Below are 13,999 nucleotides of genomic sequence, written 5' to 3' on the forward strand. Positions count from 1 at the left end.
CACTGCCACTTTCTAATCTTCATTTTCCCTTATCAAATAGCTCCTTCTCTGCTGCAGAAAGTCATGCTCATGTCTCTCTTATCCTTAAAAAATCCTTACTTATCCAATTAACCCCGCTAACTATTGTTCTGTATCTCTCCTCCCTTTCTGGGCTAAAGTACTTGAGAAAGCCATCTAAACTAGATGCTTCCACTTCCTCTCTTCTCACTCCCCTTAACCTGCTGCAATCTGGAGTCTAACCTTTTCATTCACCTGGAATTATTCTCTCTGAAGTTATTTTTAAATTTTCAAATCTAATGACTTTTATTCAATCCTCGTTCTTCTTGACCTCTCAACAGCATTCAATACGGTTGATCACCTTCTCCTACTACATAACTCTTCCTCTCTGGGTGTCACTGCTCTCTCTTAGTTCTCCTCCTACCTATCATTCCATATTTTCTTTCTCTCTGCAAGTTTTCCATCTAAATCATGCTCACTAACGATGAAGGTTCCTAAAGGCTCTGTCCTGATCCCTCTTAAATTTCTCCTCTGTATTCTTTCACTTATATCTCATCCACTCCCCTGGGTTCAATTATCATCTCTATACAGATAATTTCTAGATCTATATATCTAGGCTCTTGCCTTTTCACAGACCCACAAACCAGTTGCCTATTAGACATTTTAAACTAGATGAAGCCTAAGTATCTCAAATTCAGTATGTCCGAAATAGAACTCATTATCTTTCCTTCCAAATTCTCCTCTCTTCTAAACCTTCCTATGACTGTTGAAAGTACAATCATCCTCCCATTCATTCTGGCTCCAAATCTCAGTGTCATCCTTAATTAATCGCCCAACACATCCAATCAGTTGCCAAATATTGTCATTTCTACGTTCAAAACATATTTTAATACATTTCATTTTCTCCACTTACACACCTGTCTTATTCCAGGCTTTCTTTACCTCTCACCTGGATTATTCTTATTATTCTTAGAATCAGACCGTACTGTTTTAATATGAATTTATTTTTAGAACTACGTTTCTACTGTGGATCAAAATTTAAGATAAATTAACATATATATATATATTTCACACATATGTATATAAATTAACACATACATGTGTGTGTGGGTTTATGTGTGAATGACATGGTTAGGAGACTGGGTAACATCAGGTAGCATTATGGAGGTCAGATCAGGCACTGGCAGAAACCAGTTTTCTCATGCCCTGGAAGAAGGCTTTCTCTTTCTCATTTGTGATGTCAAAGTTTAAGGGTCTCCTGCAGGAGTTACACTCTGCTGAGGAGTGAGACTTCAAGTCTAGTCCAACAAGTTTCCAAGTATCCAGTGGGTTCTCTGTGAGTGTGATGAGGTCAGAGCAATATGAAGTTCTTCTCCCCAGGGGACTGTTGGGTAGTGGATGGCTTGGGCATAGATATCATGTTTGCTCATGAGTTCATCACAGACCTCTACCAGCATTTGCCATTCAGACTGGAATGATATGACTGGAGCAGTGAACCACAGGGAGCCTGACATCTATTAGTATCTGTCTCATAAGTTTGACATCACACTGATACTGCCAGCAAAGGGCTGGACCTTTGGCACTCTTTAAAATGCAGACTGATTCAAGACACCAGGCAGAGGCGTGTGAAGCAGAGGGAAGGAAGTTGTGAAAATGAAACCAGCAGTGTAAGATCATATGGTGCCTATTAAAAAACTTGTACTGGCAATGTAGCCCCCAACACAACCAAAGACTTTGACAAAGGTTCCAGAAATGATGTCCGTTTTGTGCATGATTCCATCTTGGTCACCTATCCCACCTCCTTGAACACCATACAATCCTACAGCATAGACTTCATCTACAAAGGTAATTGCCCTATATTCATGGGCCACATTGTATAGTTCTTCCAATGAACATATTACTCCATCCATTGAGTTAACAGATTCAAATTCAAACAGTCTTACAGACTGATGGGTCTGGTTTCTTCAGCAACTCTCTGAGATGGTTTATATCATTATGGTGAAACATATGCTTTGGCATTCTGCTATTATGAATTTCTTGGATCATGGAGGCATGGTTCCCAGAATCAGAATAAATTTCACAGCCTAGCATCATCTTAGCCAAAGTAAAGAGGGTGGAATCATTAGCAACAAAGCAAAATGAAAACAGTAATTCTGCATCTTTCCCATGGAGGTTGGCTGATTCTCATTCTAGATCAACATGAAAGTTACTAGTTACAGAAATATTTCTCATACCACATGCTCCAGAATCATGTTGTTTTAATATTTCCATGACTGCCTCCCCACACCTGAGGATGATGACTCATCCCTAGGGAGTCATTGCTATACCAGACAGATACCTGGTGGTTTTTTTTTTGTTAGTCACAAGAGAGTCTATATAGTCATCTGCCATTTAGTATATGTGTGCCCTTCAGTTCATTGTTTTAAGCACTTGGTAAGTATAATCACTTTTTCTCATTAATTTTTTTTCAAAGAAATGATCATACTCTAAAAGTGGAAACAGATTTTGGCAAGTTTTCCTGAAGGAGGTGGGATGCCTTTCCTGGTCTTTGCTTTTGCATGAGATCCTGAAAATTCTTTAGCAAACCATTCTGGTCTTTTCTGCTTGTGATGAATCATAGTGAGATTAATTGGAGTTTGGGCAACTTCTTTCCCTATAGCCTGCATTTCCTGTACATCCTCTTAAAGCTCTAAAATAGTCTTATGGAAGACATTAATGGTTCCCTGGTTTCATCTGAGCTTCTAGGAAGGGGCATTTACTGAAAGTTCACTGGCTTCTAGAAGAGGATGATGGCCAGGGGGAAATTAGGATCCACCAGTGGTCTGCTGAGAATCATCAGCATGCTGGACCTTTTGGAAGTTTTGTCTTTTTCATTGCCTGGAGGTATTTCTTATACCCCTGGAAATGAACTGATGAAGTGATCATAGCTCAAAAAGCAGGCTTGGATCCAACTTCCATCATTTTGGGGGCAATTCTGGGCACACAAAAGCAGAGATTTGTCAGGCTTCTGGAGAAAGGTTTGGAGTATTCTCGACAAGAATGAGCATATTCAAACAATGGTCTCTTTTTTGGGGGAAAGGACAGGATCCTGAGCAGTGTCCAAGGGGGTGGTAGTGGTGGCAGTGGGGCTGGGACCTGCTGGCCGGAGGGACTGAGGTCACTACTCTGTTTTCTGGTTTGAGAAAGCTCTCACCTGGATTATAAAAACTGGCTTCTAATTGGTTTCCCTGACTTGGTTTTATTCTTACTCCAATTGATACTCCACTCTTCTGTTCAGGTAATTTTCCTAAAGTGTAGGCTTGATCATGGAATTCTCTTGCTTAATAATCTCTAGTGGCTTCCTATTACCCCTAGAATAGAATATAAGTCACCTGTATCACTTCTAAGTCAAGTAATAAACAAGGTAGCAGACTAGACATGTTCTCTGATATCCTTGACCTCTCAAAGCTCTTCAAAATAGAAAGCATGTACCAAAGACAAAGAAACTTCAGCTGTCTCTATGATTTAAGACACCCAGAATGCAAAAGAAGGTTTAAAAAAACAAAAACAAATAAAACCACACACAAACTGATGTCTACACTGAACTTACTCAGCACCCCTCTCCCACATCGCACACTATTGGCAATGAAGTTCAAAACAAGACCCAACCTCATGTTCTGATGCCTGCCCCCCCTTCCCAGTGCCCTGGAGATCCCTACTCCATGCTGGCAGAATTTGCTTAGGCCAGGAAAGATAGCCAGTGAAGCTCTGTAATGCTCTAGACCATGGGAGGTTATGAGAGCCACACAGCCAGCACCATGGCAAATAGTATTCTGTACTATAAAAATGTCTTCAGGAGAACCAGGAATAGAGGAAATGGAACAGGATACAACATATATTGGGCCTTTGTTGAACTCTACTAAGCCTGAGGAAAAGTATTCAGCATCCAGGTGGAGTCAGTTCTGTCCACCCAAAAGTCATTTGGGGCAGAGACCTACGTTGGTGTGCCATGAATTGTCCAATGTGGGAGGAGATTGAGATGCTTTGAGATTGAACTCCAAGAGTGATCAAGTGCCTTTGATTGAGTCTTGCCTTTGTTTCAATCAAGAGTCTTTGATTAAATCAGGAGTCTTTGATGACCTGCTTAAGTCACAATAAAGCCTAGTTCACATGGGTTTGAGTTGCATGGTTGTGATGCCCTCTGACCCTGAAGAAGCATACATATACTCGGAGGTTAGTGTATTGTTTTGGGGGGCACACTCATTGGAAGAGTGTTGATGTGGAGACTCTGGGTAGCCATCAAGGAGACTTCGAAAACCCAGATGTTTATGCTTCTCTCTCTCTGGTAACTATGTATGCTATGGTCAGAGAGAAACCTGTCTGTTGATCTGTTTATCTGTTTATATTGCCTCTGTTTGCAATTTCTATTTGTATTTGCTCTGAAGTTCAGGGTGCTGACTTTTTCCCCTGAACTAAGTGAATGATATACATATGTTTAATTAAAGTGAGATTGTTAATCCCTTAAAGTTGCTTTCCTTAGAAAAGCAGATCAAAGAACCTGTTCTAACAGCCCTCCTGTGTGCTACTGTTGTTGGCCTTACATAGCCACAGTAGCAGCAAGTAGCATTGTTGTTACACCTATGTCAAGAGGTGATGGGTTTCCCTTTGTTGGAGGTCTTCAAGTAAAGGCCAGATGAACACCTGTCAAGCACAGTAGAGTGACTATTCCTTTAATATAAAGGAGTTGGACTAGATAACTGCTGAGGTCTCTGTCAATTCTTTAATTCTGTGAAATGGAAGGAAATAATAGAAATTCTGATGTTGAAAAGTTTACGACCTTGTTTCAAGATGGAACATTGAACACATAATTAAAGGATCAAGAACAAAACCAAAACAACACTCAGAAAGTATAATATCCAATAACAGAATTTAAAAACCAGAAGGACTTTTGGAGGTTATCTCTTTCAATCCTTGTTTTTTCTATGGAAAATGAGGCCCAGATAAATCAACTTGCCCAATGCTACAGAGTCAAATAGCAGCAAAGCTGAAATTTGAATGCAGGTTCTTAGACTCCAAATCCAGTTCTCTTGCCAATATAAAGTAATATTACTATGTTAATGGATCTAAAATTGAAGTAAACAGCTGTGAGGCAACCAACATGTATGGGATAGAGATGTTTCAGTGAAAAGAAAAATGTCAGGTTTTACACATAGTCAATTCTAATCTCTAGAATGGATACTCACATTCCCATCTAAGAGTGTCCACAGATGAGCACAGATGGCTGTTTCGTGGAACAAACTCTCAAGCTTTCTCTTTAGAATGCAACTTCTTTCTCACCTTTTATATTCTCCATGAAGGGCTTTCCCCCTGATATTTCAGTTCTTTTCTTAAAAAAGTTGAAAAATAAAAATGAATATTCTAAGTAGATTTTATTTTATTTTAATGTTTATTTTCTCAAGATCACTTTTTTACATTACAGTCCTTTAATGATATATCTCTAGTTGAAGTCTACTTTGTAAGAAATAAAAAGTAATAACGCAAAACCAATTAACTCAGCAGCCATGTCTGAGAGCATATGCAACATTCTGCACACATAGTCCCCACCTCTCTTCTTTAAGAAGGGAAATATATTTCATTCTTACATTCTTCCTTTCACTGAAACATCTCTATCCCATACACATTGTCTGAATCACAGCTGATTGCTTTAATTTTAAATCCATTTAAAAATGGTTTGAATCTATTCTTCACAGTATTTGCCATGTCTACCTAAGAACCCCATACATTAAAATAGTTCTATGATTTTTACAATTGCAAAAGTAGTAGGGAAAGTTTGAAAACTGAATGTCTATCTTTGAAATCATTTTTTATCTATTCCTTCTTCATATAAAGAGAGTTAAGACTCAGTTAGAAAAACACTTAGCTAACTGGTATTCTAAATGAAGGTGTTCTGAGAGCATAGGAGGCCATACAGAAGCCTAAAAAAATGTGAAAGTCTAAAGGGAAATTTTCAAAATTGTTATGCAGTAAAGCACCTGGAGACTTAAGAATGAATCTTCTTTGACTAAGGTCTCAAAGTTTGGACTTTTATTTTTTGGATATTTTGGATTTATTTTTATTTTTAAAAATTATTTTAAAACATTTAGAACAAACATTTACCAATTACATGTAAAAATATTAACATTATGTTTTAAATGTTGATTTCCAAATCCTTCCCCCACTCCTGTCCCTCTCCCCTTTTTGAGATGGCACACACATTTTTACATGTGAAATTGTGCAAAACATTTCAATATTAGCCATGTTGCAAAAGAAATCACAATAAAATAGAACAATAAAAAATAAAGTGAAAAAATATGCTTCACTCTGTATTCAGAGCTTATCAGTTTTCTCTATGGAGATAGATAGCATGTTTTATTCCGGGTCCTTTGGAATTGTCTTGGATGATTATCTTGATCAGAATACCTAAGTCTTTCACAGTTGATCAGCCTCATAATATTGCTGTTCCTGTGTACAACATTTTCCTGGCTCTGATCACTTCGCTTTGCATGAGTTAATATAAATCTTCTCAGATTTTTCTAAAAGCATCTTTCTCATCATTTCTTATAGCACCACAGTATTATGTCACAATCACATACCACAACATGTTCAGCCATTCCCCAACTGATGGGCATCCACTCAATTTCCAATTCTTTGCCACCACAAAAAGAGCTGCTGTAAATATTTTTGTACAGATAGGTCTTTTTCCCTTTTTTTTTAAAAAAAAATCTCTTTGAGATATAGACCTAGTAGAGTTATTGTCAGGCCAAAGGGTATGTACAGTTTTATAGCCCTTTGGCCACAGCACCAAACTGTTCTTTTGAATGGACTAATTCAAACTCTACCAGCAGTGGATTAGTATACTAATATTTCCATATCCCCTCCAGCATTTGTCATTTTCCATTTGTGTCATGTTAGCCAATCTGATAGGTATGAGGTGGTATCTCAGAGTTGTTTTAACTTGCAATTCTCTAATTAGTAGTGATTTAGAACATTTTTCATGTGACTATAGGTAGCTTTGATTTCTTCTTTTGAAAACTGCCTATTCATCTCCTTTGACCATTTATCAACTGGGGAATGGCTCTTTGTAAATTTGGCTCAGTTCCCTATACATTTGAGAAATGAGGCTTTTATCAGAGAAATTTGCTGTAAAAATTTTTCCTCAGCTTCCTGTTTTCCTTTCTAATTTTGGCTGTATCAATTTTGTTTGTGCAATAGCTTTTTAATTTCATGTAATCAAAATTATCCATTTACATCTCATAATGCTCTCTACTTCTTGTTTGGTCATAAATTCTTTCCTTCTCCATAGATCTTACAGATAAACTATTTTTTTGCTCTCCTCATTTGCTTATGATATGACTTTTTAAATCTAAATCATTATCTTGGTATACAGTGTGAAATGTTGGCCTACGCATTGTTTCTTCCAAACTGCTTTCCAGTTTTCTCACCAATTTTTGTCAAATGGTGAGGTCTTGCTTGGAAGAATTGGATCTTTGAGTTTCTCAAACACTGGACTACTCTCCTCATTTGCTACTGTGTATTGTGTACCTAATCTATTTCACCGAGCCAGTACCAGATTGTTTTGATGATTGCCACATTGTAATGCAATTTGAAATCTGGAACTGTTAGTCTGCCTTCCTTAACATTTTTTTCATTCTCTTGATATTCTTGACCTTTTGTTCTTCCATATAAATTTTAATTTATACAAAGTAAATCTTTGACAAATGATTGTGGCACTGAATAAATAAATTAACTTAGGTAGAACTGTCATTTTCACTATAGGCTCAACCTACTCATGAGCAGTTAATATTTCTCCAATGGTTTAGATTTGTCACTATTAGTGTAAAAAGGGTTTTGTATCTGTGTTCATATAATCCCTGGGTTTGTCTTGATGCGTAGACTCCCAAATATTGTATGCTGTCTGCAGTTATTTTAAATGGAATTTTTCTTTCTATCTCTTGCAGCTGGATTTTGTGGGTAGTATATAGAAATGCTGATGGTTTATATGGGTTTATTTTATATCCTCCAATTTTACTGAAGTTGTTAATCGTTTCAGTTAGTTTCTCAGTCAATTTTCTAGTACACCCATCATATTATCTGCAGACAGGGATAGTTGTGTTTCCTCATTGCCTGTTTTCATTCCTTCAATTTCTTTTTCTTGTCTAATTACTATAGCTAGCAATTCTAGTCAAATATTGAATAACAGTGATGATAATGGACATCCTTGTTTCACTCCTCATCTTACTGGGAAGGCTTCAAGTTTATCTCCCTTACAGATAATTCTTGCTCTTGCTTTAGAGTGATACTACTTCTCATTTTAAGAGATGCATTATTGATTCCTATGCTTTCTAGTGTTTCAATAGGAATGAGTATTACATTTTGCTCAAAGGCTTTTGCTGCATCTATTGATATAATCATATGAATTTATTGGTTTTTTTAATTGATTATGTCAATTATACTAAGAGCTTTCCTAATACTGAACCAGCCCCGCATTCCTGGTATAAATCTCACCTGGTCATGTATGAACTTTCTAATACATTGCTGTAATCTCCTTGCTATTATTTTATTTAACTTTTTTGCATTGATATTCATCATGGAAATTGGCCTATAATTTTCTTTGTTTGTTTTTACTCTGCCTGGTTTAGGTAACAAAAGTCTATTGGTGTCATAAAAAAAATGATAGGGCTTTTTCTTTACCTATTTTTAAAAATAGTTTACATAGTATTGAGATTAATTGTCCCTTAAATATTTGGTAGAATTCATTTGTAAATCCATCTGGTACTGGTGATTTTTTTCTTAGGGAGCTCATTGGTGGTTTGTTCAATTCCTTTTTATAAAATAGGGTAATTTAAGTATTCTATTTCTTCTGTTAATCTGGAGAGTTTATTTTTTGTAAATATTCATCAAGTTCACCTAGATAATCAGTTTTACTGGCATATAATTGGGCAAAATAACTCTTAATAATTGTTTTAATTTCTTCTTAAGTGGTGATGCATTCACCCTTTCCATTTTTGATACTAATAATTTGATTTTCCTTTTTTAAAAAATATCAAATTAACCAATGGTTTGTCTATTTTACTGTTTTCTCCATAAAACTACTCCAGTTTTATTTATTAGTTCAATAGTTTTATCACTTTCAGTTTTACTAATCTCTCCTTTGATTTCAGGATTTCCATTTTGGTGCTTAATTGGGAATTTTTAATTTGTTCTTTTTCTAGTTTTTCCAGATTTAATGTCTATTTCATTAATTTATTTCTTCTCTTTTTAAATTGATAGTTTTTAGCGATATCAATTTTCCCCTAAATACAACTTTGGCTGTATCCCGCAGATTTTGATATGTTGTCTCATTGTTGTCATTCACTTTCATGAAATGTTTGATTGTTTCTATGATTTATTCTTTGATCCACTCATTCTTTAGGGTTATATTATTTAGTTTCCAATTAACTTTTTTTCATGCAGTACATTTTCTTATTATTTAATATTTTAGTTTTCAACATTGATTTCCATAAGATTTTGAGTTATCAATTTTCTCCTCATTTTTACCCTGCCCCTACCCCAAGATGGCATATATTCTGATTGCCCCATTCCCTAGTCTGCCCTCCCTTCTGTCAACCCACTCCCCCCACCCCCATCCCCTTTCCTCTTACTTTCTTGTAGGACAAGACAGATTTCTATACCCCATTGCTTGTATATCTTATTTCCCAGTTGCATGTAAAAACAACTTTTTTGAGCATTTGTTTTTAGAACACTGAGTTCCAAATTCTCTCCCTTCTTCTCTACCCCACCCACCCTCCTTGAGAAGGCAAGCAATTCAACATATGCCACACATGTATCATTATGCAAAACACTTCTATAAATGTCATGTTGCAAAAGACGAACTCTATTTCCCTCCAACCTATACTGGCCCCTTTTATTCCATTTTATCCCTTGACCCTGTCCCTTTTCATAAGTGTTTGCTTTTGGTTACCTCCTCCCCTGATCTGCCCTCCCTTCTATCATCGCCCCCTCCCCTTTATCCCCTTCCCCGCTACTTCCCTGTAGGGTAAGATACCCAATTGAGCGTGTATGTTATTCCCTCCTTAAGTCAAATTCAATGAGAGCAAGATTCAGTCATTCCCTTTCACCTGCCCCCTTTTCCCTTCCAATAGAACTACTTTCTCTTGCCACTTCTATGTGAGATAATTTACCCCATTCTATCTGACCCTTTCTCCTTCTCCCAATACATTCCTCTCTCACACCTTAACTGTACTTATTCCTTCATTCATTCATTTAGCTATTTATTTATTTATTTGTTTACCCATTCATTCATTCATTCATTCATTTGTTCACCTATTTATTTATTCATTCATTTACTTACTTATTCATTCATTCATTTATTTATTTTTAGTTATCATCCCTTTGTACTCAACTCACCCTGTGCCCTTTGTCTGTATAAATATATGTATATTCCCTTCAAATACCCTAATACTGAGAAAGGTTTCATGAGTTACAAATATCATATTTCCATGTAGGAATGTAAACAAAACAGTTCAACTTTAGTAAGTTCCTTATGATTTCTTCTTATGATTTCTGATTTTTTGTTTACCTTTTCATGTTTCTCTTGATTATTGTATTTGAAAGTCAAATTTTCTATTTAGCTCTGGTCTTTTCATCAAGAAAGTTTGAAAGTCCTCTATTTTTTGAAAATTCATATTTTGTTCTAGAGTATTGTACTCAGTTTTGCTGGGTAGGCGATTCTTGGTTTTAATCCTAGCTCCTTTGACCTCTGGAATATCATATTCCATACCCTTTGTTCCTTTAATGTAGAAGCTGCTAGATCTTGTGTTATCCTGATTGTGTTTCCACAGTACTCAAATTGTTTCTTTCTGACTACTTGCAATATTTTCTCCTTGACCTGGGAACTCTGCAATTTGGCTACAATATTCCTAAGAATTTTCTTTTTGGGATCTTTTTCAAGAAGCAGTTGGTGGATTCTTTCAATTTCTATTTTACCCTCTGGTTCTAGAATATCAGGGCAGTTCTCTTTGATAATTTCTTGAAAGGTGATATCTAGGCTCCTTTTTTGATCATGGCTTTCAGGTAGTCCAAAAATTTTAAAATTATCTCTCCTGGATCTATTCTCCCAGTCAGTGGTTTTTCTGCCACACCAGTGTTCCTCCTACCCCAAGAACCACCAACCAGGACTGCAACCCATATCCAAGTGGGGAAAAGCAAGAGAACCCTGCCTCTGCACCAGCAAAGTGCTCCCTGCACTCTCACTCTGATCCACTGCTTGATTCCTCCTGCTGCATGGGCCTAGGGCCAGAAGCAGCCACAGCTGTACCTCTGGAAGCAGCCTCAGGAGCTTCCTGCTGCTGCCACTGTACCACCTCTACCACCCCGGGGCTGAGGCTGGACCACACATATCTCTCACCCAGATCCAGCAGTTTTCCCACTGACTTGCTAAGTTGTCTTTGGCATTTTACTCTCTGGCTCTAGGATATCTGGGCAGTTTTCCTTGACAATTTCTTGAAATATCATGTCTAGACTCTTTCTTTGTTCATGGTTTTCAGGTAATCCAATAATTCTTAATGTATTTCTTATTCATCTGTTTTCCAGGTCAGTTGTTTCTTCCTCTGATATGTTTCATGTTTCCTTCTATTTTAAAAATTCTTTTGGCTGTTTTATTATTTTTTGATGTCTCATGGAGTTTTTAAATTCCATTTGCCCAATTCTAATTTTTAAGGAATTATTTTCTTCAGTGAGCTTTTTGTCTTCAGTAAGCTTTCCACTCCCCCCCTCCACCCCCCGCCCAAGTTTGGCCAATTCTGCTTTTCAAAAAGTTAATTTCGTCAGTGAATTTTTGTACCTCTTTTTCCATTTGGTCAATTCTGTTTTTAAGGGGTTGTTTTCCTCAATAATTTTCTTTCATCTTTTACCAAGGTATTGCCTTTTTATAAATTTCTTTGATTTCATTTCTTTGCCTATTATTTTTCTCTATCACTCTTATTTGAATTTGAAAATTCCTTTTAAGCTCTTTCAAGAATTCTTGTTAGGCTTGTTTCCAATTCACATTTTTTTTTCATTTGTGGTTTTGCTTATAGATATTTTAATTTCATTTTCTTCTCCTTAGTTTGTGTCTTGATCTGCCCATCTTAGCTTTTTATGATCAGGTTCTTTCTTGTTGTTTGTTCATTTTTCAACCTTATTTCTTTATTTGGAACTTTATCTCAATGTCAGACTCTCTTCCATGGGGAATGGATGGGGCATTGTCTCAAGCTTCAGGCTTTTTTGCATTGCCATTTTCAGAGCTAGAGGACTGGAAGTTTTCAGTGCTTCTAAGATGGTGCGATGTGAGAAGAAGTGTGATTACTGCTCCTTTGATCTGCACTCTGGTCCTCACTCAGGAAGGTTTTAGGATTGCAATCAATAGTGCTCCCTGCAGTCCCTGGTACCTTGGAATTAGAAGTGATACTATGCTTCAGGGTTTCCACTTTACCCTTGACCAAAAGTGCTCCTCTCTGCTCTTGAACTATCTCAGAAGTAGGTATAGACAATGGAGTTGTCAAACAGTTGCCCTTCAGGTTTCCTACTCCCGCTTGACCAAAAGTGGTCCTCCCTGCCCTTGAACTATGATCTAGAAGTAGGTGTAGGAAATGGAGTTGCCAAACAGTGCCTGGTACTGTGTTCGCTGCTAGTATAGGTGTCCCCCTGCAGTCTTTCTCTAACCAATTGCCAGGTCCCTTACTGTTTCCGAAGCTGTTCCTGTTTCTGTCACCACCACCTAGTCCCTGCACTGGTGTTTCATCCACATGGACTCCATGCTAGCCTCCACCCCTGTTTCGTAGATCACTCTTTCCAAGCTCCTAAGTTGTCTTCAGCTGGAAAAATGTTTCACTTTGACTTTTTGTTGGCCCTGCCACTCCAGAATTTGATCTAAGGTGTTATTTTAAGGTTGTTTGAAGGAAAATGTTGGGAGGGCTCAACTGAGTGCTTTCTCTATTCTACCATGCCTTTTTATTTTATTTTTTTTAGGACATCTTAATTACTCAGTAGTACTTAGGGAAATAACAGAAACATTACAATGGAACCCAAGGCATGGGAAGAGGTTCCTGGGAAAAATGCAGGGCAGTTCTCTAGGGTGGTGACCAGGTTTCCTCTATTTTTCAAATACCATGGAGTGCATTGCTGATGGTTGATAAATAATTAATGAAACATTCTGATAATTACTAGCGTCTGTGACTAGAGGGATTTTTCAGAGAAGATGGGAATAAGGTTTTATGAACTTTGACAAGTGAAATGGTACAATTATGTATATAGATTTCTCTCAACTCTAGGTTGATGACAATACAATCAGACATGGCCTACTTCCATGTGTCCAGCCTTAGTTCTCTTTAGAGACAAGTTGTGGTTTAGCTAGTCTGTTGAATATTCCATTTACTATGTTTGAGAATTAGTACCATAAGAAATCACCAACAAAACAGAAAATGTCTGTTTTTAACATAACCATTGCAGTCCCAAGAACATACCCTCCACAAAATTTACCTACCATGCATACTTTACTTAAAAGAAAAATATAGTAATTATTTTATGTGCTCATAATGTATTTAAGTAACTACAATCACCATGTTAAACAGTCATACAAGACTGACCTTAAAAGCCAGATGACGAAAACTTTTGCTGAAAGCTAAACTCATTTTACAAAATGAGGGTTCATTAATGAAGGAATGACTGATCAAACTGAACTATATGAGAATAGAGGGTATTCCAAAATTCTTAGTACAACTTATACTTAAAATTTAGAAGCTTAAGGCTACAGGAAGAATTTTTGGACTTTTTTGTATAACAGACTTATAATAGAATACTATTGCACTGTATGAAATTATAAACAGGATGAATTCAGAGAGACATGGGGAGATATATAAGTAATCAGATGTGGCCAGAGTGGCCTTTGTTTTCTTTGAGTGACTCAGTTTATCTCATTGAGCCTTGCTGGGTGCTTGGTCTGCTG

The 13,999-nt window shown here is 36.9% G+C and overlaps 1 pseudogene; it reads right to left on the bottom strand.

The window, feature by feature from the left end:
* Positions 1-1,170: 1,170 nt before the first annotated feature.
* LOC118851257 lies at positions 1,171-2,454 on the bottom strand (annotated as a pseudogene).
* Positions 2,455-13,999: the final 11,545 nt, after the last annotated feature.

This window comes from Trichosurus vulpecula, chromosome 5 (assembly GCF_011100635.1).
Source record: "Trichosurus vulpecula isolate mTriVul1 chromosome 5, mTriVul1.pri, whole genome shotgun sequence".
NCBI lineage: Eukaryota > Metazoa > Chordata > Mammalia > Diprotodontia > Phalangeridae > Trichosurus > Trichosurus vulpecula.